Source organism: Triticum urartu, chromosome 6A, assembly GCF_056163025.1.
Source record: "Triticum urartu cultivar PI428250 chromosome 6A, HENAU_Tu73, whole genome shotgun sequence".
NCBI classification, from domain to species: domain Eukaryota; kingdom Viridiplantae; phylum Streptophyta; class Magnoliopsida; order Poales; family Poaceae; genus Triticum; species Triticum urartu.
The window spans coordinates 192,841,502-192,866,022 of record NC_141878.1 but is presented as its reverse complement, the minus strand read 5'-3'; positions in this window follow the sequence as shown (position 1 = coordinate 192,866,022).

Below are 24,521 nucleotides of genomic sequence, written 5' to 3'. Positions count from 1 at the left end.
CATCGCGTGGCCCACTGTTGATGATGGCGTCGGCGACATTGGGTGCGTGTAGATAGAACTCCTTGGAATCCCTTCCCTTTTGTTCCCTGTGAGGAATCAAGAAATCAACCCTGTGGGGGCATGTAAAGCGTCTGTAATGCCTTTTGTCAACATAGCCCTCATTATGAAGATTTGTGTGTGCATATCCTGCCGAGGCTCGGCCTCCCCTTTCCAACCCTGTGGCAGCTTGGTGCTCTACACTGACAGGTCCCGGTCCCCAGGCAGGCTGCAGCCGTTGCTGGTATGCCAGGTCGCGTGCCGTGGTCAAGGCCAGGAGGTGAGCGGCCCGTGGTCCAGTAAGATCTCCTGAGGCGCGATGCTCAAGAGGTCCCCTTTAGCGCACAAGCAGCTGTCTTAGAATGGGAAAGGAAGAAAACGTTGCCGCAGCAGGGCAGCGAACAGAGTGAGCGAGGGTCTCGCGCCGTAGCGACTGGTGGATCCAGAGCGAGGACTTATCTTGGCTGTCCGGGGTTAGCTCCTCGAGTCGTGTCGAACTCGTACGTCGGCCATTGTAGTGTAGCTTGGCCAGGCCCGTGCGGGTCTCCCCCTCCTCTCCATGTTCTTCTTGGTGCTCTGCATCCTCAGGTCCTGGCCCTCGAGCGAGCTCAGCCACCGCTAGTATGCCAGGTCGCGTGCCATGGTCAAGGCCAGGGGTGAGGGCTGGAGAGCCAGTAAGAGCTCATGAGGCACGATGCTCAGGAGCCCCCCTTTTAATGCGCAAGCGAATCACGTGAGACAAGAGGGAGAGTCCATGGGCACCGCCTACTGTGGCCCTTAGGAAGTCCCTGCAAGTTAGCGCGAGGAAGGGCGCCGGTTGCCGTGGTGATTGCTGGTTTGCTTCTGGCGCGTGAGAGGGGACTCCCTACTGCGGAGAGCCCCCGGGGCGTGTACAGCTTCGCCCTGACACGTGGCTTGCACGGCAGGGCTAGACGAGGTGTGTCTGGACACTCGTGAGCCAGCGCGGGACTCACGAGGCCCTACCTCAAGGCGGGTTGCGCCTGGTCTTGGTTCTTGTTCGATGTCTTGGTCCTGCGAGGTGGTTAGACAACGCGAAGGGTCTTGAAGAAAGACGACCGACGCGCGGCTCCCATGGTGGACAATCATCAAGCAGGTGATTTTCATAGATAGATCAAGCATGAAAGGCAACCTAGCTTAGGTAAATGCAGGGAGGATGCATGCCACTGGGTCAGGCCCGAGCGACTTGGGGATGATGCAGCCCGAGGGGTGCCCCCAACAAGGTAAGGTAAAGACATAAAAAGGAAAGATACATGCCACAGGGACGGACCCACGTGGCCTGGGAATGATGCAGACCTGGGGGCGCTCCTAGCTGAACGAACTTGGAAAATGTCACCTGGTTCTGTTGATGAAGGAGAGTTGGGGCAACTGATGGTATGCGGCGAAGGGGCTGCTCCTCATGAGCCACCGGGGCCCTGAGCCTCGGGAGACTCTGGGGGTCCAGGGGGTTCCTTGAGGACCGTCTTCATCTCCACCAGCACAGTGTGGTGCCTGGCCTCCTGAGCCGCCAGGATGCTCCACAGGTTGCGTTGATAGGTGGTCGCCACGTTCGGCAGGCCAAAAGGCATGCGAACGTAGCTGTGAGGTGGGCCCTCGCAGCGTCCCACGCGCAAAGGCTAGAAAAGCTCCTGAGAGGCGGCCCGGTTGAGCCCTGGGATGTCGATGCAGACGCGCAGCCCGGCATCCTCGCCTGGATGGCGAGCTGCGCCTGGTGAGCGGTGGTCGCCGCGCATGGTCCTTGCGTCTTGCAGTTCCTGAGTGCTCTTGGTGATGAACTCCTGAACGGTGGGCACTCCTTGCCCTGTGTTCTCCTAAGGGAAACATGCCGTGAAGCATGCCTACAAGTGGTGCACGAGCGCCTCCCTCGTGATGTTGGCAAAGTCTGAGGCCCTCAAGAAGAGAGCCCCCGAGCCCTGCCTGAGAGGGGCGCTGGGTGCGCCTTCCTATGCGATGGAGGGAGGCACCACAGGCGCGGGCGCCGATCCTGACGAGGCGCCGCTTGCCTAAGGCCCTGCATGGTGCAACTGCTTCTTCTTCTTGGGGGTGGCCTCAGGAGGGCGCTCGCCCTGGCTGTCTGGGTCGTCGATTGCCGCAGCTTGGAAGGCACGCTCGAGGGAGCATACCGCGTCTCTTTCCTCGCACGGGACTGTGATGATTCCACCGCTTCCCGACATCTTGAGGACATTATAGCCATGATGGGTCACCGCCATGAACTTGGCTAGGGCTGGATACCCGAGGATGGCGTTGTATGGCATGCGGATGTAGACGACATCAAAGTCGATGAATTCGGTGCGGTAGTTGTTGCGTTCTCCGAAGGTAACGGGGAGGCGGACCTGCCCGATTGAGGTAGTAGAGCCGTCGGTCACTCCTGAGAAAGGCTTGGTAGGCTGAAGCTGGTCATATGGCACTTTGAGGTTGTCGAACGTGTCGACGGATAGGACATTGAGCCCTGCACTACCGTCAATGAGGGTTTTAGTAACTTGCACGTTGCTGATGACTGGTGAACAAAGCATTGGGAGGACGCCTGCAGTAGCCGCGCACTTGAGCTGATCTGCCGAACTAAACGTGATGGGGCACCTGGACCATCTGAGCGGGCGTGTGGCCTCGAGCTTGGGGAGGACTGCATTCACTTCGTGAGCAAACTGTTTGAATCTACGCAGCGAGGCTGGGGCTTGAGCTCCGCCCAAGATGCAGGCGATAGCACGCGGCTCCGGGAAGCCCCCAGCCCCCTCGTCTTGATGGTGGTCGTCATTCCTTCTGGGTGGTGGCGGTAGCGGAGGAAGGCCGGCCTTGCCATGAGGACAGTCCGCACGAGGCTGGTCCCTCCAGGCGGCCTCGCGAGGCTGATCCTGCCAGCGGTCCCCACGAGGCCGGTCGTGCCACTACTGGCACGGGCCACGGTCGTCCCAGCGTCCGCCACCATGTCCTCCTCCTCGGTCATAGCCCCGGTCGCTCCGCTCAGGGCGTCAACTGAAGCGCCCTTCTCGGATGGCTCTGAGCTCTTGACAGTCGCTGGTGTTGTGGGTATGCAGGTTATGGAAGGCGCAGAACGGTCGGCTGCTCTTGGATGACTCGGGAAGATCTCGGCCGCGCTTGGTGTCTGGCTGCTCCGCGAGCACGGCCACTCCTTTGCGTTTCACGTCCTTGGCCTTGGTCTTCTTCCCTTCTGGGTCCGTAGCAGGGAGTTCGAGGAGGGAGAGGCACCCCTCCTCAGCTCCTGCACACTTGGTCGCAATGTTGAACAACTCCAAGGTCCTACACAGCTCCTCGTGGATGGCGAGCTCCTCCTTCATATTGACATCGCGGATGCCGTCGGAGCACGCTGAGATGATGGCCTCGTCGGTCACCTTGGAGATCTTGATTCACGCGCTGTTGAAGCGCTGGATCTACTTCTGCAGGGTCTCTCCTGGTTGCTGCTTGATGCGGCGCAGGTCACCCACGACTGGGGGGCGGTCACGAGTGCCCTAGAAGTTGGCGATGAAGTGGTTGTGCATCTCGTCCCAGGAGGAAATTGAGCCTGGAGGCAGGTTCAGGAGCCAGAAGCGGGCGCCACCCTTGAGAGCCATGGGAAACCAGTTCGCCATGACTTTCTCGTCGCCGTTGGCCGCCTCGATGCTCAGCTCGTAGAGCTGCAGGAACTCCGCGGGGTCAGGGGTGCCGTCATAGCGAGGAGGTAGATCTGGCTTGAACTTGCCGGGCCAGGCGACGCTACGCAGATCGGGGGTGAAGGCGCGGCAGCCGGCCGTGGTCACCGGAGCCCGCCTTGGAGGTGGAACTTTGTCTTGGCGCCCGCACGCCGCTACGCAAGCGTCGCGGGGCCTTGCCACAGTAAATGATCCTAGCGCGGTGGCGCGGGGAGTGGCTGAGCATTTGCTTGCAGTCGAGGGACTTATTGACAACTTATTTCTTCACGCATGGGCGCCGGACGCGGTGGGTCGCGCCGTTGAGCCGCGCGCCTTGGCGCTAGGGCACCGTCTTGGTGCTGAGGTGGCGGAGGTGCTTCGTGAGCCGCGTCTCCTGTGGCCGGCGGAGGACGAGGCAGAGAGTGGGACGGTGTAGGGGAGCCTCCTGTGGCGCGGACAAGCTCGGCGATGCGGTCAAGCCCGTCCTCGTAGAGGTCGTCGACTGGGCAGTAGCGCAGGAGCTCGTGCGCCATGAGGAGTGCGGCCCGTGCGTCCGTGGGAACACGACGAGCGTGAGACGACGAACCAGCGGGATCCAGTGATGGAGTGGCGGTGCGGCCGTCCGGTCGCACTGAGGGGTGCAGCGAGGATGCTTTCTGCTCGTTCCCCTCCAGGCCGGTGGCGGCGTTGGCGGTAGGCGACGGAGAGCTATGGGGCGGCCTGCCGACAGGGGCCGTCTGAGCAACGCGGGTGGCGAGGGCGGCCCGGAGCTCGGTGCGGTCACGGCGTGCGTCTTCCATGGAGATGATGAGGCGACGTCACGCAGAGCAACGGAAGGGAAGCTTCAGCTCAACCCTACCAGGCGCGCCAAATGTCGGATCACGGTTTCCGGCAAAACCCTTAAGGTTCGAACACTGGGGTGCGCGTGAAGATCTCCCCCTATCGATCCACGTCCTAGCTCGGCTAAGATCTTACGGACTAATTTGACGAACTCGTAACACAAAGGACACAAGATTTATACTGGTTCGGGCCACCGTTGTGGTGTAATACCCTACTCCAGTGTGGTGGTGGATTGCCTCTTGGGCTGAGAATGAATAGTACAAAGGGAAGAACAGCCTCCTGAGGTTGAGGTGTTCTTGTGCTTGGCGAACTTGCGTGTGCTCTGGTCTTTCTCTCTCTGTGCATCTACGGTTCGGTCTCTCTGGTCTTTCTCTCTCTGTGCATCTACGGTTCTGTCTCCTTGTGCGTCTCCGGTTCTCGTCCTCTGTCTCTCTATCTCCCCCTAGCTATGATGGTGGCTAGTCCTATTTATAGAGGCCCTAGTCCTCTCTCCAAATATTGAGCGGGAAGGGAGCCAACAACGGCCAATTTGAAAGGGGACAACTAGTACAGCTTATCCTGACAAAATTAGTCTTCGCCTACAAAAGGCTCTGGTGATGACACCGTCTTGGGCTCCATGGTGACCTCCGTCTTGCCGTCCTGCTGGTCTTGGTCTCATTGCACCAATATGGAAACCTTTGCTTGATGCCTCGGTACTCTGCACCTGCGCTTGCCCCCTTAGCACCAAAGAGGAAACAAGGACGCTGCGCGCGCTGGCGCCCGCCTGGCCTTGGTCGTCATGGCTCACGTCACTAGAACCTCGCAAGGTTTGTCGTTCCTTGAACTCTCCGCCCCTCACGAGCCAACCTGGTGAGGTCACTCCTGAGGAGGTCTTGTGTCATCCGCCTCGTGAGGCTTGGCCCCTCGCGAGGTTCTTGAATGTCTTGTTGATGGAGATGGGTTGTACGGGCCTGCTAGCACAGCCACACCATGGGCCGCAGGCAGGCATGTCTGGGGACCCCCATTTCTAGAACACCAACAATCACCATACTTCCACATCGGAGGAGGCGGGGCCGAGGTAGGCTGCTGGGCCACGGGGGTTGAGGTCACCCCCTTCTTCTTCTTCACCACCGGCGTTTGCCTAACAGCACAAGAGGGAGGCATCAAGAAAAAACGGCGAAGACATGAACAAAGGATCAAGACAAAGCGCTTTTTAGTCCACGGTGGCGTACTCCCTCACCCTCTTATGGAGCACCAAGCCCAAAGGCTATGCGGGCTAGGGCACCGACACGCGAGCCCCAGGGGCAGACAAGGGTACGACGCCCGGACCCGCAGTAGCAACGGCTAGCGACGAAGCGGAGGCATCACCTCGGGAGATCAATGCCGATCTGCTCTTCTTCTGGACCCCGGACTGCGGCTTCTTCGAGGGGTGCCCCTGGACCTCGTGGTGACCCTAGCGGGGTTCGGCGACTCCCTCATCAGATGCTCGTCGGCCTCGTCATAATCGGGGAAGGTGTGGAGGAGATCTGCCAGGCACGAAGGAGAAGTCTCCCCCGCCCCCTCCTGGGTCGCCTCCTAGTCCGACCCCTCCTCCTAGGTGGGCTCGCCGGAGGACACCACCACCGGGGCCCCGGAGGGCGCCGTCGGCTCGAGCCTGCGCTCGTTGAAGACGGGCATGGCGGCGGTACAACGGAAGATGGGCATTAGGTGGGTACCCTTGATCCTCCGTGACCAGGAGGCGGAGGACCTTGTCCAGCTCCTCGTCGGACAGGGCATCCAGGCGCAGGCGGAGGTCGCCTCCCTCGTCCAAGAGCTTCCACATGGGGCGCGAGCGTGCCTGGAGTGGAGCCAGCCACTACGCCAGGAACTTCTTGACGATCGTGGCCCCCATCACTTCTCTGCCTTCGGGTCGTCAGGCTTCAGGTTGGCCACCATCTTCCCCAACATCTACTCCGCCCATGGGTCAGTGAGCTTCACGCTATTCCACCCCTCGTGAGGCGCTAGCATCCCTGTCGATAGCACCAGCCGAGGGTAGGGGCTCTTGGCATCCATGAGGACCCACTTGTTCCGGAAACCCTCCACCTTCTTCCCGACTCTCGAAATTGTGTTGCTTCCGTTGAACGCAACAAAGTTTGCGCATCCCGAGCATTGGCCCTCCTTGTTCCGGAGGTAGAAGAAATGGAAAAGCAGCTCCACGGGCGGCATCACCCCCACGAATGCTTCGCAGTAGAAGGCGAAGATCGATAGGAGGAGGACGGAGTTGGGATGAAGATGGAGGGCGTGGAGCATGTAATGGCAGAGGACAGCATAGAAAAATTCAGAGAAAGGGGGGACCAGCCCCACGAAGACACTGTGCATGAAGAAGGGGTGGAAGGTACTACCCGAGGCCTCCGGTTTGGCGAAGATGGCCCAAAGCGCGGTCTCTCCCCCTCATTGCTGTCGCCCGCCACCATCAGGAGTGCAGTGGCGAAGTTCTTCTCCGTGATGTTGGGCGCGCTCAGGTCGGGCTCAAACCAGGAAGGCGAGCGCATGGCCTTCGCCTTGTCGGTGGCCAGCGACCGCCGGCTTGGGGGAGAGTTTCGGCAGATATGGAGTCTCTTTGGGAAGGAAGGAGAAGGGGATTTGGAGCAAGACGAAGGGAGAGGAATGAAAGCCATGTGGTGGGCTCTAGCCCTTTTTGTCAGGCGAGGATGGTTGTCGAGGCAGCATGGGAGCAGAGGCGCCCATGTCCCAATCGCCACGCGTCGACCAAGGCCGCAGGAGGTTGGGACCCGTGGTGCTCCGCACCTGCCCTTTGGCTTCCCCTCGAAGCCAAGTTCGAGCGCACCTTGGGCCCGAGGGCTACTGTCGGTGTTCTGGGACCGGGGGTGCCCAAACTTGCCTGCTTGCAGCCCATAGCGTGGCTCCATCAGCGGCCCTGTACGACCTAGTTTGGCAGCAACTACACAAGACCCTCACGAGGGGCCAAGCCTCACGAGGGGCCAAGCCTCGCGAGTTGGACGACATCAAGACCTCCCTAGGGGTGGCCTCACTAGGCTGGCTCCCGAGGAGCGGAGATATCAAGGTAAGGTGCACCTCGCGAGGTTCGCATGACGTGAGCCATGAAGACCAAGGCCAGGCGGGCGCCAGCGGGCGCAGCGTGCCAGTTTCCCCTTTGGTGCTAAGGGAGCAAGCGCAGGTGCAGAGTGCCGAGGAATCAAGTAAAGCTTTCCATATCGGTGCAACAAGACCAAGACTGCCAGGACGGCGGGATGGAGATCATCGCGGAGCCCACGACAGCGTCACCACCAGAGCCATTTGCAGGCGAAGACTACTTTTGTCAGGATAACTTGTACTAGTTCTCTCCCTTCGAATTTTGCCGTTGTGGGATCCCTTCCCACCTAACATTTGGTAAGAGGACCGAGGCCACTATAAATAGGACTTAGCCACCACCATAGTGGGGCATCTCGGATGGGATCCGTTCCACCCTGACTAGCTCACCAGCTCATCGAGCTCAAGAACACCTCACCTCCTGAGGCTGTTCATCCACCGTACTAGTTCATCCTTAGCCCCTCGAGGCAATCCACCACAAAGCTGTTGTAGGGTGCTACACCGCAAGTTGGCCCGAACCAGGATAAATCTCTGTGTCTCTCGTTCTTTGGGTTCGTCGAGTCAAGCTGTGGAGTCGTTGGGCCGGCAGGTCAGGGAGTAGGAGTTCTTCGTACGCACCCCAGTGTTCGGACCTCTCAAGGGTCTGCGGAGCCCTGAATTTGACAAGTGTTTGATTGTTTGTGCAGGTATTGGTGATTTGTGCGTTGTCTCCTACTGGATTGATACCTTGGTTCTCTAACTGAGGGAAATATTTATCTCTACTTTGCTGCATCACCCTTTCCTCTTCAAGCGAAAAACCAACGTAAGCTCAAGAAGTAGTAGGAAGAATTTCTGGCGCCGTTGCCGGGGAGATCTACGCCAAGTCAATACATACCAAGTAACCATCATAAAACTCTCATCTCTTGCATTACATTATTCTCCATTTGCCTCTCGTTTTCCTCTCCCCACTTCTAAAATGCTTTTCAAAAAGATTTTCCCTTTTCTTCGCCCCTCTTCCGTTCATCTTCTTCGTTACTTTTTGTTTGCTCGTGTGTTAGATTTCTTGCTTTGTTACGATGGCTCAAGAGAATATCAAATTGTGTGAATTTTCCAATACTACTAATAATAATGATTTTATTAGTACTCCGATTGCTCCCGCCACTAGTGCGGAATCTTATGAAGTTAATGTCGCTTTGCTGACTCTTGTTATGAAAGATCAATTCTCTGGCCCTCCTAGTGAAGATGTCGCATCCCATCTTAATAATTTTGTTGAGTTGTGTGATATGCAAAAGAAGAAATATGTGGAAAATGATATTGTTAAATTGAAGCTATTTTCATTCTCACTTCGAGATCGTGCTAAAACCTGGTTTTCGTCTTTGCCTAAAAATAGTATTGATTCATGGAATAAGTGTAAATATGCTTTTATTTCCAAGTATTTTCCTCCCGCTAAGATCATCTCCCTTAGGAATGATATTATGAATTTTAAGCAACTTGATCATGAGCATGTTGCACAATCTTTGGAAAGGATGAAATTGATGATAAGAAATTGCCCTACTCATGGTTTGAATTTGTGAATGATTATACAATTTTTTATGCCAGATTGAATTTTGCTTCTAGAAATCTTTTCGATCACCCGCTGTCGGTGTCAAAACCGCCCGATCTCGGGTAGGGGGTCCTGAACTGTGCGTCTGAGGATCGAAGGTAACAGGAAGCGGGGGACATAATGTTTACCCAGGTTCAGGCCCTCTTAATGGAGGTAATACTCTACTTCCTGTTTGATTGACTTTGATGAGTATAGGGGTTACAAGAGTTGATCTACCTCGAGATCGTAATGGCTAAACCCTAGATGTCTAGCATGTATGATTGTGATTGCCCCTACAGACTAAACCCTTCCAGTTTATATAGACACCGGAAGGGCCTAGGGTTATACAGAGTCGGTTTACAGAGAAAGGAATCTTCATATCCGAATGCCAAGCTTCCCATCCACGCAAAGGAGAGTCCCATCCAGACACGGGGGGAAGCCTTCTATCTTGTATATTCATGGCCCACCAGTCCGGCCCACATCACACAGCCTGGACGCCTGGGGACCCCCTAATCCAGGACTCCCTTAGTAGCCCCTGAACCAGGCTTCAATGATGATGTGTCCGGCACGCAGATTGTGTTCGACACTGCAAGGGGGGTTTCTCCTCCGAACACTCCAAAGTAGTTTATCAAAAGAACTATATCGGGCTCTACACAGTAGTTACAACCCTGAACCACAAGGGAAAAATACTTAAACAAAAATAGACCATGTCTTCTGACAGCTTTTTTGGCGAGGCGTTGTGTTCTGGCCTCATTATTATTTCGAACCATTTTTTAGCCTCCTGTTTCGCGTTTCGAGGTGCGGTTTTCATTGACACGTCTTGTCAAAGTAGATATCGTGCCCCCTTATTGCGGGATTCTCATCAATATGGTTTTGGGTAACCCAACCGTGTCGTTTACACGATGTCTTGGGAATAGGTGAGTTTTAAGGCTCATGGGGGGGGGGGCGTTTGATATTCACTGCCTTTATAAGATGATAAGGGTCCATCTTTTTATCCCACACCTTCTTCCTCCTCAGCCCATCCGTCCTCAAGATCCAGCGCCCAAGCTCCAAGATTTCCCCTCGCTGCCAAGTACTCCAATCATGTCCAGATCCGGCTCACAAGGAAAGTGGATGACCTCCTTCGTGATGGAGAAGGACATCAAAGAGCTTCAGGAAGCGAGGTATTTGACAGCGGAGATCAGGCATAGACTCCCTGCCAAAGAGCAAGTTATCCCCACTCTAGAACCTGGTGAGAGGGCCGTATTCGTCCCTCACTTTCTCCGCGGACTAGGATTTCCCCCACACCCCTTTGTCCGCGGTCTCATGTTCTATTACGGGCTGGATTTTCAAGATCTGGCCCCGAATTCCTTTCTCCACATCTCGGCGTTTATCGTCATGTGTGAGGCATTCCTCTGCGTCCCTCCACACTTTGGCATATGGCTCAAAATTTTCAATGTGAAGCCGAAGGTGGTCGACAGGCAACACGTGGACTGCGGCGGTGCCATGATAAGCAGACTTACCAAAGTTATCTGGCCCAAAGGGGCCTTTGTGGATACCATCAAGATATGGCAGCAGGAGTGGTTTTACATTACTGAACCCCGCGGCACCAAATGGGAAGCTGCCCCTGCATTCATATCCGGACCCCCACTGCGGCTTGCATCCTGGACCAACAAGGGTCTATATTGGGGATCATCCGATGAGGTGCTGATGCTGAAGAAGAGCATCAAAAATATCATTAGAGAAGAATACCAGCCTCACAGATGTAATACAGGTGATGCTCATCCGCCGATCTCTTCCCTGCCAACGCCGGCCTCTCCGCATGTGGAAGTTCAATCCGGAAGGGCCACGGATCCTGGCGCGATTCTTCGGCATGACGCATAAAATGATCTGGAAGCTACTTTTTAAGACCCAAAAGTCATGGTCGGAGACGTCCGAAGACATTGTCCTTGACTTCAGTCATCTAGCTTCCCTAGTAAGTTCTATTTTTCCTAACATAACACAGTCAATTAATTAAAAGAGGGTACGGGCTAAGAATTCCATCCTATAAAACAGGGCTGGACGAAGAAGGCGGAGTGGATCAGATGTCCAGCTCCATTGCCTGAAAACCCAGCAAATCCTCTTTTAATGAAGATGCTAGTCCCGGCGCCCTATCAAGCGCCGGAGAAAAAGGTCCGAAAGAAGAGCAAGGAAACCAAAGATGGCCTCCCTTGCAAAGGTACTTCGGACAGGGCGTACGGAGAGAATGAAACCCATTCCTCTGAGGAGAATGAATATGATGATGATGATGAGGAGGCCGATAGCACCCTATTCCCGAAGGGTAATAAGAAAAGGAGGGCGGCCTCCGAAGACCCAGAGGCAGAGGCGCCCAAAAGGGGAAATATCCCTTCCAGACGGCTCGGATTCAGACACCGTGGCCATTCCCAAGTGGCTCCCCAGGCCGAAGCCCCTTGCTGAATTGTGAGTATCCAAAGATGTCATACATAAGTCCGGTTTTGATGAGTATGGTATTAACATTTTGAATGGTGTGGGCCGGCATGCGATCTTCCCCAACAATCATCGGAGGGAAACTCTTTGGATCCAAGGATGATGGAGAGCGAGTCACTTTCACGAGCCTCCCCACCTCTCGCTAAGGACGACACTGAGGTGTTGTCCCGAAGGGCCTCTCCGGGGCACGAGGCGGTACGGGAGGCCACCAAAACGACGCCAGAAGGTAATACTTCGGTCGCCGAAAACATGGGGGTAACAATCACCTCGAGGGCTGTCGGTGGGTGTCTAGACCAGTCCGACCATCAGTCGGGCACTACTCCAGAAACCCAAATGGCTCCGGAGCCGAATAAGCAATCCCCTTGAGGGAGGGGGAGTGCCAACTCCCGCGGCAATCTCCGCTAGTCCGAAGGCGCCGAATACACTGATGGAGGTACTACAACGAGCTTCCATCATGGAGGAGCACCGCACCCTGATGGGTATGATGGTTGAAAAGGTTCAGTCTACCAAGAATGGACTGAACGAGGCCTTTGCTAGCCTGTTAACAGGCTTCGAGGTATGCAATGTAATATTCCTGACCGCTTTTCATATGAGGAGATGCCTGTGTATAGATAATAGCCCCTGAGACTCGGATTGCCCCTTTTGTTAATCAAAAAGAGGCGGACAGAGGGTCAATAATATTCCACATGAGCTGATGTACTTCCATACATTGAAATGTAGGCTTCACTGTTAGCAGTGACTGCCCAGGCCACTGAGGTATCTGAACTTAAGCGTCAGCTGGGACTGGCCGATGAGGATCTCGTCTGCATCAATAAGGGTATTGATGAGGTGCAGGGTATGCTATTAAAATGTTTCGTTCAGGCCCATACCTCTGGAGTTTAAAGCTCACGCGCTGCTATGTGCGTGATTGCAGGTAGCGCGGCTAGAGTTGAGGCCATTAGGGGTGAAATTGCCCATGCCAAGGAGCAGGCAAGGGTGAACAAGGCAGCCGCTGATAAAGCGGCTGAGGACTTGAAGTCCGAACAGGTTGTCTGCTGCCAGTACGAGGAGCGGGTGGCCGAAGTAGAGAAGGCTCTCAAGGACGCCGCCGACAAGTATAAGTCCCTGGAGGAGAAGTGTAAAGCCCAGGAGACCGACCTTGCCGAGGCCCTTAAAGAGGCCGAGGAGGCGTGGGCCGAATCCCAAGTGGCACGTGAGGAGATTAGGCAAGTCGGACAAGTAACTGCTGGTAAGCCTCTTCTTCTACAGAGTAAATTCAGCTATCGGTCGTATGTTTTACTCACGCGACTTTGGGGTTCCCTAGATGTCTTTGTGGATCTTCCGAGGAGCTCTGCTGATACCACGCGGTTCTTCCAAGCCCAGGAGGGGTATGCGATGAGGAGCAATTCTGGAGCCAGTTCGTAGCACGGGAGCACCCTGCATTGCTGAATGACCAGATGGCGCAGTGAGCCGAGCCGCATAAGATGTTCGGCTCAGCTATGAGGGATGTCATAGTCCGACTATGGCCGACCGAACCCGTTCCGAGCAGCTATTTTGGCCTAGTACGACGACTAGTTGACGCCCTGCTTCGTATTGATGCGGTTAAGCAGCCGTCGTGTACAGAAGGTGCGCGGTTGGCTTTTGCCCGTGTCAAGATGCACTGGGCCAAGATGAAGGCCGCCAGCGTGGCCTTTGAAGGTCCGCCCGGAGACAAGATCCACTGTATGCCCGAGCGCTACTTCAAAGACGTCCTGGAAGGCACCCACTTAATAGAGGGCCAGTGCTCAAAGGACATCTTCTTCGAATATATGTCTGAATACCTAGATGCTTGTATGAACCAAAGCTTTGTAATATATTTATATTGCTTGTCTTTAAAAGTGTTATTCCTCCTGTGCGGCCGTTGTATACCTGAGAGTTTACCAGTCGTTGGCTTCATCCCCCATGTAGATACTACGGGGGTGTTCAGAATAGCACATGACCACACGTTAACCCAACGTCTTGGCCCGTAAAGGAGGTGTCAGTGCAGCGAACGAGGCAATCGGACTATGTGGCTTTACCACTCTCACTTAGCCATAGGAGTTTGACGATGGGGTTGTAAGATAGCCCCTGGTGTGTATGCGGCTATCAAACATAGATGCCTTTAAACACGTGTCTAAACAAAGCCAAACCTTCATGCAATATAGAAGAAATCGCTAGAGATTTAATAAGTCACCGAATTGCGGACCAGCTTGCCGCATCACGACAGTCAGTGTTCGGCTTTCTCTACTGAGGTGCTTGACTGGGCTAGCCGGAAACACAATCGCAGTAGTTCTCCCTTTACTACCTTAGCCAAAAAACGGAATGTAAGGTGGCAAGCACAGGAGCCAGGCAACCCAACTATTGACCAAAGACGTTGTTCGGAGCCGATGCATAGAATGCAGTATTCGGGACGCCGAAGTATACTCTGAGAGTGTTCGGACTTTCTATTGTTGAAGATATGTATATGGCTTGAATAGAGCCCTTGGCGATTTAAGTCGTACCAAGTTGTATATGCCAATTTGAACATAAAGTTGGAAAACAGAAAAAAAGGTCAATACCAAACGAGGCTGGGCGAAACTGTTTCCTTTATAATCTGATTGGTACGTCAAAACGTATTTTTACAGAAGATGCAATAAGCATCATAGCTATTTCACATGCCGAGAACAAGGGAAAGCTGTATACAGGTCCTAAATTTGAAAAATGATCTAGAAGATCCTTTGGACATACTGCCGCATGTCTGCGCCACTTTTCACCTTGGTTTAGGATCCTTTGAGAGGATCGACAATCGAGTATGTATAAGGGGCCTAGAATAGGGCCCTTGTTAGCTCCAGAAATTGATGCGGACTGTAAAGAACCTGAAAAAATAAAAACGAGAAGAAAAATGTGGAGCAATATGTAGGTCCGGATAGGGTCAGTCCGTAACGTGGACCCTATGTTTAGAGTGCCTCCGTCCTTGCCCATGGTATTTTTAACGTGTAGTTATGTGCGTGCGGTACGTATGCCACTATCAGGATGAGGCATTCGCGGAGGCCGAATTGCTAATCTAGCTCTAGATGAGACGTACTGTCATTCTGCAGGGTAGACCGGACTCTTTTAGCAGTGTCTGGGGGCTTGACTGACAGTGTGGTTTTCGGCTTATCGAGGCCACCCTGCACCTTGGCCGCAAGGGCCGCGGTATGCTCCTATGTACGGAGTGAGCGCTCCATGTTCCCATTGACTGTTATAACACCACGTGGTCCAGGCATCTTAAGCTTGAGATAAGCGTACTACGGGACTGCATTGAAACGGGCGAAAGCGGTTTGTCCGAGTAGTGCATGATAGCCACTTCGGAACAGGACAATGTCGAAGATCAGGTCTTCGCTCCGGAAGTTACCTGGTGAGCCGAAGACGACTTCCAGCGTTATGGATCCTGTGCAACAGGCCTCTACCCCGGGTATTACCCCTTTAAAGGTGGTTTTAGTGGGCTTGATTCTTGATGGATCAATGCCCATTGCTACCTCTTGAGCACTCCGTTGGTTTTCCCCGAAGAGTAAGGGATGATGCAGCAAAGTAGCGTAAGTATTTCCCTCAATTTTTGAGAACCAAGGTATCAATCCAGTAGGAGGCTACGCGCGAGTCCCTCGTACCTGCACAAAACAAATAAATCCTCGCAACCAATATAAGGCCACTTATGAGAGTGAGATCTGATAGATATGATAAGATAATTTTTTTGGTATTTTTATGATAAAGATGCAAAGTAAAATAAAGGCAAAGTAAATAGCAAATGAAATAACTAAGTAGTAGAAGATCAATATGATAAAGATAGACCTGGGGGCCAGAGGTTTCACTAGTGGCTTCTCTCGAGAGCATAAGTATTCTACGGTGGGTGAACAAATTACTGTTGAGCAATTGACAGAATTAAGCATAGTTATGAGAATATCTAGGTATGATCATATATATAGGCATCACGTCCGAAACAAGTAGATCGACTCCTGCCTGCATCTACTACTATTACTCCACTCATCGACCGCTATCCAGCATGAATCTAGTATTAAGTTAAAAACAGAGTAACGCTGTCGGGGGTTTGGTGCGACATATGCCAACGGATGGCTTATCATGGTGGGGGCGAGTAGAACGTCGCTGGTGCCTGGAAACGGGATGAGGCGAAGGCATGCATGCCGGTGAATCTTACCCAACTTCGGGGCTCTCTGGGGAGATAATACCCCTACTGCTGCTCTGTGGGGTCTCCGCATGATCACTATGGTCAAGTGTTTACACGGATGCTCCTTGAGCTATGTATGGTGGTAGGAGAGGGCAAGGCTAGCTCTCTCCCTCTATCTGGTGAGGTATAGAACTACTAGGATCCAACCCTTTGCATGGGTGCCCTGGGGGGTTTATATAGGCCTACCCCCAGGGGTACAATGGTAATGTGACTGGGCACGGGCCCAGCTGTCAGTGTCTCCGACCTCCGACTTCTCCGCCGACTGCTGGGGCCCGCCGGCTGGTGGGCCCCGCCGACTGGTCTGGTACGGAGCCGACAGGCCGGATCTGCCTCGGGCGGGTCTTGCCGGCTGCTGATTACTGTAGCCGTGCTCCTAATGATGCAAGCTTGGTCATGGGATCATGGCAACAGCCCCGCCGCCTGGCGGGCGATCACTATGGCCACTCCCCATCTCTTCTTGATTAATGGCGCGTGGGCCCGGGGGAGGGCTCGGCCGACTCCCCCGGGCCGACTCCCGTTGGGTCCGACTGGCGGTGCTCCCGCCGTCTCCCGAGGTCTCGTTGGCTGGTGGGCCCTGCTGCCTCCAGGCCGTACAGACAAGCCATCGTGGGTGCAGGACCATGTATAGTGGTGCTGATGTCAGGGCCGGCTGGGCAACCGTGCCATGCCGCGGGAGATCTTCCCAAGTACGGCGCGCTGTAGCCATGCCTACCCTTGGTAAGGGGCGGGGAGTGGGCTTCATTGTAGCCACGCCCCTGCCCCATCCCCTCAATGAGGTCACGGTTTGTTGGAGTCGTCGGCCGGCTCCCCAAAGCCGGCTTCTCTGGAAGTCGTCCCTGGGACTCGGCCGTGAGCGGGCAGTCGACCGCCTTGCTGTAGACTCCCCGGGAGGCGGCTCTTCGCCCGGTGGTCTTGAGGGGTGCAGCCTGCCCCGATGTCTTGAAAGGTCGTGGGGCTCGGGTTGGCCTACCCGTGGCCCATTACTCCGACAGTAGTCCCCGAAGATGGTGAGGCGCCACGGACGATCGGTCGAGAAGCCTCACCAGTTTCTCTATCCGGGCGCAACACATGGTCTTGATTGACTTCCGCCGGGCTGACTAGAAGGAGTCGGACTCGCCCAACCCGGACTCACTCAACTCTGACTTTCTCAGTAGTTCGAACGTCGCGGCGGGATTTCAAGTGGCGTGCTAGCTAAGCTTCCAGGACGCCGCCCGTTCCTGGCCTGTCACACGAGGGCACGTGGCCAGGCCGTTCTGCCATCCCACGCGCGCAACGGGACAGGCCCATAGGCGGGGCCCTCCACTACCGCGCCTCGGCGCCCGAGCGGATCCGCTGCGGCCCTGGCGGGTGGTTGGGATTCCCGTGAAGTTACTGCGCGCAGTAACTTTACGTGGATCGTGGGGGTCATGGGGTTGCGGGCGCAGTAAATCCCCACGTCCGCCCCTCGGCTTCGCAGCCCATAGGGCTATAAGTAGGGGGAAGAGGGGGGCACGCGCGCCCCTCCTTCCCACTACCCCTCGCTTCTTCCTCCTCGCAGCTCCTCGCTCTCCTGCTTCCTCTTCTCTTCTTCGCCTTGCCGCATGCCCAAGCTCCGGCGAACGCCGCGGCGACAGCTTCGCGATGAGCTCTTCCTCCGCTGCCGCGCCTCCCCCAGTGCGCTCCGGCACCTGGGACGGCTCCGAGGTCCACGAAGACCATATCAAGTTCCTCCGCCGGACCCGTCGGCTTCCCGGCGAGGATCGCGTGCAGGTGCGTCTCGTGCCGGAGGGGGAGATTTCCCCCGCCCCGCGGGAGGGCGAGTGTGTCATCTTCTGCTCGCACTGCCTGCGCGGGCTGGGGCTGCCGGCGAGCAGCTTCTTCCGGTCGTTCATGGAGTTTTACGGACTCCGGCCGCACCACCTCACCCCCAACACAGTGGTGCTACTGCCTGCCTTCGTGGCTCTGTGCGAGGGCTTCCTTGGAGTCCTCCCCACCCTCGAGCTCTGGGGGGAGTTCTTCTTCTCCAAGCTCGGCACCCAGGCCGCGGGCGTGCCGGCTCAGTGCGGCGCCTTCATCGCCGTGCGAAGGACAGGAGCCGACAACCACTTCCCCTCCATCTCGCTGCTGAAGTCGGTGAAGATGTGGCAGCGGTCCTACTTCTATGTCAGGAACGTCGCCATGAGGGGCGACTGGGTTAATCTGCCGGCTTTCGAAGCCGGCCCACCGGCTGGAAGACTACCCAACTAGTCGTATCGGGCCAGGTCGCTGACGCCTGCGGGAGCCGGCGCCATCACGCGACTCTGAGTGTTGACGCAGTCGGAGGGTCTGACTGGCCCGGACCTGCTGGCTGCCTTCGTCTCGCGCCGAGTTCTCCCACTCCAAGGCCGCCCTCGCCTGATATGCTAGATGAGCGGGGGCCGTGACCCGAGTCAGATGTGCACCAAGGATATGCCTCACGAAGAGGTGGCCCTGATGGTGAACTACCTCTCGGACAGCAAGCTCCCAGAGGACTGGAGATTCGGTAAGGAGCCATACTCCCGCGCCACCCCCCCCCCCGCTCGTGGTGAGTCTCCTTTCTTTTCTTTAGATTGTCTTCTTCTTGCCGAGTCTTGTTTTAATCAGTCTGCTTTTTGGTTAGAATCCCCTTCTTCACCCACCAGCCGGCACCTCGGGGCCGGCCCGTGAGTTCGCCGCCGATCGGGCGGAGAGCGACGTCGACGACCCCGACCTGGGGGCGGCGTCTCTGGAAGACGAAGCCGAGGGAGGAGGAGGAACGACAAGCGACTTCAGGCCCTCGGCTACCTTTGCCGACTGGCCTGAAGACGACGCCGAGGGAGGAGTCACCCCTCACCATCGGCCAGGACCCAGTCAGCCGGGCGCGGGCTCTTCTGCCGCGTCGGGCGCTCCAGGCGGCGGGAAGAAGCGCCGGGCTGCGCCGACTTTGTTTGGCAGCCGGCCGAAGAAGCCCAAGGGCTCGGCTGCGGCGACCCGGCGGGACAAGGCAGCCGCGAAGGCCATCCGCTTCCGTAAGGAAGTGAAGAAGCCGCCGTTGGTCTCCGCGTAAGTATTCTGACTTCAAAGTTTATTCTTTCTTCGTGTTTTGTCTGAGTCTCTGCTCGCCCTTCTTTCTTCAGGGCTCCCCTCTCTCTTGAGCGGGTCGCCGCCGCCTCCGTCATGGGGTCAGCGGAGACGCCCGCCACCACTCGGCGGATAGACCCCGCTGCCGACCTCCGGGAGGCGACGGAGCGGAATGCGCAGGAGAAGCGCAATGAAGAAGAAGCCCTCCACCTGGAGAAGGTAGAGGCCGATAGGGCGGAGGCCTCCGCCAAGAAAAAACTAGCGGAGGCCGAAGCCGCCGCCGCGGTGAAGCAGCAGGCTGAGGAAGCCGCACGCCGCCAGGCGGCCTTGCTTGTTACCCCGCTGAACTCTGCGCTGCCGCCGCCGCCGGAGTTCACGGGGCAGACTGGGGGAGCCGGCGGGGAGAACCTCGTCGAGGAGAGGGAAGGCGGCGAGCCCTCTACTCCGGGCGCGAATGTTCCGCCGCCACCTTCGCCGCCGTCTGAAGGCGTGCGAGGCGAGCAGCCAGTGGACCCTCCGGTGCCGTCGACCGAAGAAGAGGTCGTGGCGAGGCTACTCCTCCAGGTCGGCTCGCCAGCGCGCCGTCGTTTGGAGAAGGTGACTTCTGCACCCCGCCCCCTAGAGGCCAGCACCGCCAGCTCCGCGGCTCCAGACGCCGAGGCGACGAGCGCCGCACCTGTTGGGTGGGTGCGGGGAGGCGGCACAGGGCCGCTGAACCGGGCGCTCCTGGACGTCCAGGCGAACCTCCGCGCTGAGGGCGACGCCCTCCAGAGCCGCACCAAGGCGTTCCTGGCGTCGCGGGCGGCCGTCCGGGTATGTCTTTTCTTTGGGCCTTTATTTTTCTTGTTCCTCTTTGTGGGGGCGCGCCAGCGCACCTACTGGGTGTAGTCCCCGAGTTTCGGGTCGGCAGCTGAGCAGGCGGTCCGGAACTCCAAATTGATGAACTTCTGGGTACTAACTTTGTCTGAAATGCTTGTTGCAGGACTACCACAACCTCCGCGTCACCGCCTTCAACCGTAATGTTGAAGAGTTGGGCAAGCGGACCGCCGACTTGGCGGAGAGCCAGAGTAAGTCCTTCTCCTTTTTCTCTTCTCTGCGGGGGCGCGCTAGCGCACCCACGGGCTGTAGTCCCCGAGATTCAGGCCGACTGCTGAGCAGTTGGGCCGGATCTCCCCGGCGACCTAGTTTATTGACGACTGTTGTCTTTCTTTCTTTCCTTCAGGGGCCAACGCTGCTCTTCAACAGGAGCTGAGCGAAGCCAACTCCGCCCTGCTCGCCAAAGGGGAGGAGTGCGGCAAGCTCGCCGCGGAGCGCGATCTGCAGACCACTCAGTTGGCAGAGCAGAAGGGTCTGCTCGTGAAGTCGCAGAGGGAGGCGGAGGAGACGGAGGCCGCCCTCCTGGCCGAGTTCGCGAGCGAGCGCTCTTCCTGGTCTGACAAGGAGGCGATGTTGTCCTCCGGCTTCCACGAGATCGAAGACATCGTTGATGGTGAGTCTCTTTGTTTTCTTTCTTTGAGCCGCCGACCTAGGTCGTGCCGACTCCTAGTTTTTGACTCGCTTTTTTGTTTCTTCGTGTCTTTTGCAGACTTCTTCCCTGGGCAGTCTGAGGCCGCCATCCAAGCCATCGAGGCCGATCGTGCAAGTCGGAGGGCGGAGGGCGGAGGGCACAGAGATCGTCGCCGATGCCCCCCGAACTCTTGATGAGCACATCTTGAGTATCGAGGCTCGCCTCCGGCCGGCTCACCGGATGCTGCGCCGGCTTCAGCGCGTCGGCGCCCAGGTGATCTCCGCCCTTTGGCCGGATATGCAGGCTCCGCGCACCCCCAGCCTGACGGCCAACTGGTTGGAGGTCGCGGCTGGTCGCCTCGAGGCCTGGAAGGGCTCTTCGGCCCGGGCTGGAGCACGCCGGGCCTTGGAGTTCGTCAAGGCGTGGTACCCGGGGCTGTATCTAGACCGGTTGGCCACGCTTCGGTCGGAGGCCCAGCCGGAGCTGGCGGCTGCGGAAGACGCCCTCGTCAAGCGTGCTGCGGCGATCGCCGAGTACACCAACACAAGCATCTTCGTCCCCGAGCGGTCTGAAGACGGCAAGGAGGTCCCGCCGGAGTGGTTTGGGATGAATCCAGACTATGGCGAAGACTCGGCGGAGGTGATAGGCTCCAGCATCGAGGAGGAGGACGAGGTGGAGGATGAGGGCGAGGCGGAGGCACCAAAAGACGGAGCAGACGGCCAGCCTCAGCCCGACCGCGCCTCCAGCAACGAGCCGCGTGCGACCGATCCGACTCCTTCTGGAGGCGATCAAGCTGAGACTAGCCAGCCGACCGCCCCGACGACTGACGCTGCCGCCTCCTCCGACCCCTCGACTCCGTCTGCCGCCTCCTAAGCTGCCACTGTGTCTTTTGTTTTATCTGCTTCAGTAGTCTTTTGAAGAACTTGTTAATTCGCACAATTCCTCCCGCGGGGTGTATTCTGAACCTCTGCTTGACAATTCAGCCAAGGGCCTGTGTTATATATATATATGTGTGTGTCTATCTTTTCTTGCTCATTGTTCTTTTGGCTGTTTTCCTTTGCCGCTTTCTCCTAGTTGCCTGCCTTGCCAATCGGACAGCCGCTCTGCAGACTGTTGCTGGATCAAGTGCTAGGCTACTTTGGGAAAGCAAGTACTTAGCCAATTTTAAGATTGTTTGAGCAAGTTGGATAGAAAATGACAATCTGACTGTCCGAGAGTCAGTTTGCGAGAAGGGCTTGGAAGCCGTCTTGAGCTATGTTTTACGCTTTGAGTCCCTAGCCATTTTTCGTGCGATCACCCATTCTAACTTACCTCTGCCCACCGTACAGTCGCTCTGCAAGCTGTGGCTTCTGACAGAAGACGGCTTAGATGTTACACACTACTTGTCCGGCTGCAGGAAGCATTTCATAGTGCAAGGCGGCAAGTCCCCGGGCCAACTTGTCGAGCCCGGTGCCAAGCGGCATGATAAAGAGTAACATACTTGTAGGCATAATTTTTTATCATACAGACAAAAGAGGGCAGTCCCCGATCTCGTCTCGGGGGGCCCGAAGTCTTGGTATTTTAATACAAAAGGTAGCGTGGTACATACTGCATCAACTGTAAAATCTTCGGAGAAGATTTGCGTTCCATGGCCGCTCTGTCTCCTTGCCGGAGTCGTCCCTCTTGCATGCTCGGGGCTTCTGAGCGTCGATCAGGTAGTAGGAGTCGTTGCCTAGTACTTTGCTGATGATGAAAGGGCCTTCCCAAGGCGGCGACAACTTGTGTTGGTCGGCTGTTCGCTGGATCAGCTGGAGTACAAGGTCGCCTTCTTGGAAAGATCTTGGCCTGACCTTCCTGTTGTGGTATCGGCGCAGGCTCTGCTGGTAGATGCTAGACCGGCTGAGTGCCAACAGCCAGCCCTCTTCCAGCAGATCGACGCCATCTTGTCGTGCTTCTTCTTCTTCCTCCTCGGTGTACATGGTGACTCGTGGGGAGTCGAACTCTATGTCCGTTGGGATGACGGCTTTGGCACCGTAGACGAGGAAGAAGGGCGTGAAGCCAGTTGACTTGTTTGGAGTCGTGCGCAGACTCCAGAGGACGGCTGGCAGCTCGTCGAGCCAGCAGCCAGCCGAGCGCTCCAGAAGCTCGATCAACCGAGGCTTGATGCCGGACAGGATGAGGCCGTTTGCTCGCTCCACTTGGCCGTTTGACTGTGGGTGGGCGACGGACGCTGGGTCCAGTCGAATGCCCTGTGTTGCGCAGAAACGGGCCAAGGCGCCTTTGGCAAAATTTGTGCCGTTGTCGGTGATGATGCTGTGTGGTATGCCGTACCGAATTGTGATATCGGTGATGAAGGTCACGGTAGTCGGACCGTTCAGTTTCTTAATTGGCTTTACTTCCACCCACTTGGTGAACTTGTCCACTGCGACAAGTAGGTGAGTTAGACCACCTCGTGCTGTTTTGAATGGTCCCACCATGTCTAGACCCCAAACTGCGAAAGGCCAAGCAATGGGGATGGTCTTGAGCGCGGAAGCCGGCTGATGCGGCTTGGAGCTGAACTTCTGGCACCCTTTGCATTTTTGGACCAACTCCTTGGCCTCTTCCAAGGCAGTCGGCCAAAAGAAACCGTGCTGAAAGGCTTTGGCGACGAGTGCTCTTGAAGCCGCATGGTGGCCACATTCGCCTTGATGGATGTCTTTGAGGATCGCCTGGCCTTGCTCTGGCTCTACGCAGCGCTGGTAGACACCAGTGACGCTGCGCCTGACCAGCTCTCTGTTGATTATGGTCTAGGCTGCTGCCCGGCGTTGTACTTGCCGAGCTGAGGTCTCATCAGTTGGTAACTCTTTGTTCACCAGAAATTTGAGGATGGGCTGGGCCCATGAGGGTGCTGCTATTTCGTCGACTATCAGAAATGCGACTTGGACGAGGGCGGCTGGGCTGGAGTCAACAACTGCTTGTTGGGCTGATGAAGTCCCCAGGCCGAGTGGCTTGGTCCTTGGGCCGAGTTCTGGAATCTTCAAGTCCGTCACCGCAGTCCCCGGGCCGGGCTCGACTGTGCAAGCTTTGGAGTCGCCCGCCAAAGTCCCCGTTCCGACTGCCGGAACTCTGGAGTTGGGTCCGCCGTCTTCGGGGGGAGCCGGCACAAAGATGGAGTCTGATTCTGGTGAAGGCTTGATAGACGGCTTGAGCAGGCGTTGAAGGGCGACACCAGATGGTATTGCTTGGCGGGTAGAGCCGAATCGTGCCAAGGCGTCTGCTTGGTCGTTGTCGTTTCTTGGCACATGGAGGAACTCGCACCCTTCGAAATACCCGCTGAGTTGCTGCACGAGGAAACGGTAGCTCGCCATGTTTGCGTCTTTGGCGTCCCAGTCGCCAGACGACTGCTGGACCACTAAGTCCGAGTCGCCATGACACAAGATCCGGCGGATGCCAAGTTCTTTGGCAAGCCGGAGCCCGTGAATGAGCGCCTCGTACTCGGTGACGTTGTTGGAGGCGGCAAAGCGGATTTGCAGCGGGTATTTGAGCTTGTCACCTTTGGGAGAGGTGAGGACGACGCCGGCTCCCAAGCCAGTGCGCATCTTGGAGCCGTCGAAGTGCATCTGCCAATGGGTGGAGTCAGGTGCTGGAGGCAGGTACTGGGTCTCGGCCCAGTCGATGAGGAAGTCGACCAGTGCTTGTGATTTGATAGCGGTGCGGGGCTGGTAGTAGATGGTGTAAGGAGCCAGCTCTATGGCCCACTTGGCCACTCGACCAGAGGCATCACGGCCGTCGATGATCTCGGCAAGTGGAGCCGTGCAGACCACCGTGATTGGATGTTCTTGAATGTAAGGCTTCAATTTCTTGGCAGCAAAGTGCACGCCATAGCACATCTTCTGGTAGTGGGGTTAGTTCTGCTTGGAGGTCGACAGTACCTCGCTCAGGTAATATACTGGTCTCTGGACAGGTAGCGCCTTGCCTTCCTCCTTGCGCTCTACTACAATGACTGTGCTGACTACTCGGCTGGTGGCGGCGATGTATAGGAGCATAGGTTCCTTGGGAGTCGGAGCCGCCAGGACGGGTGGAGTAGTTAGCATCTTCTTCAACTGGTGAAAAGCTTCGCCCGCCTTATGGTTCCACTCGAAAAAAGTGGTCTTCTTCATGAGTTGGTATAAGGGGAGAGCTTTCTCG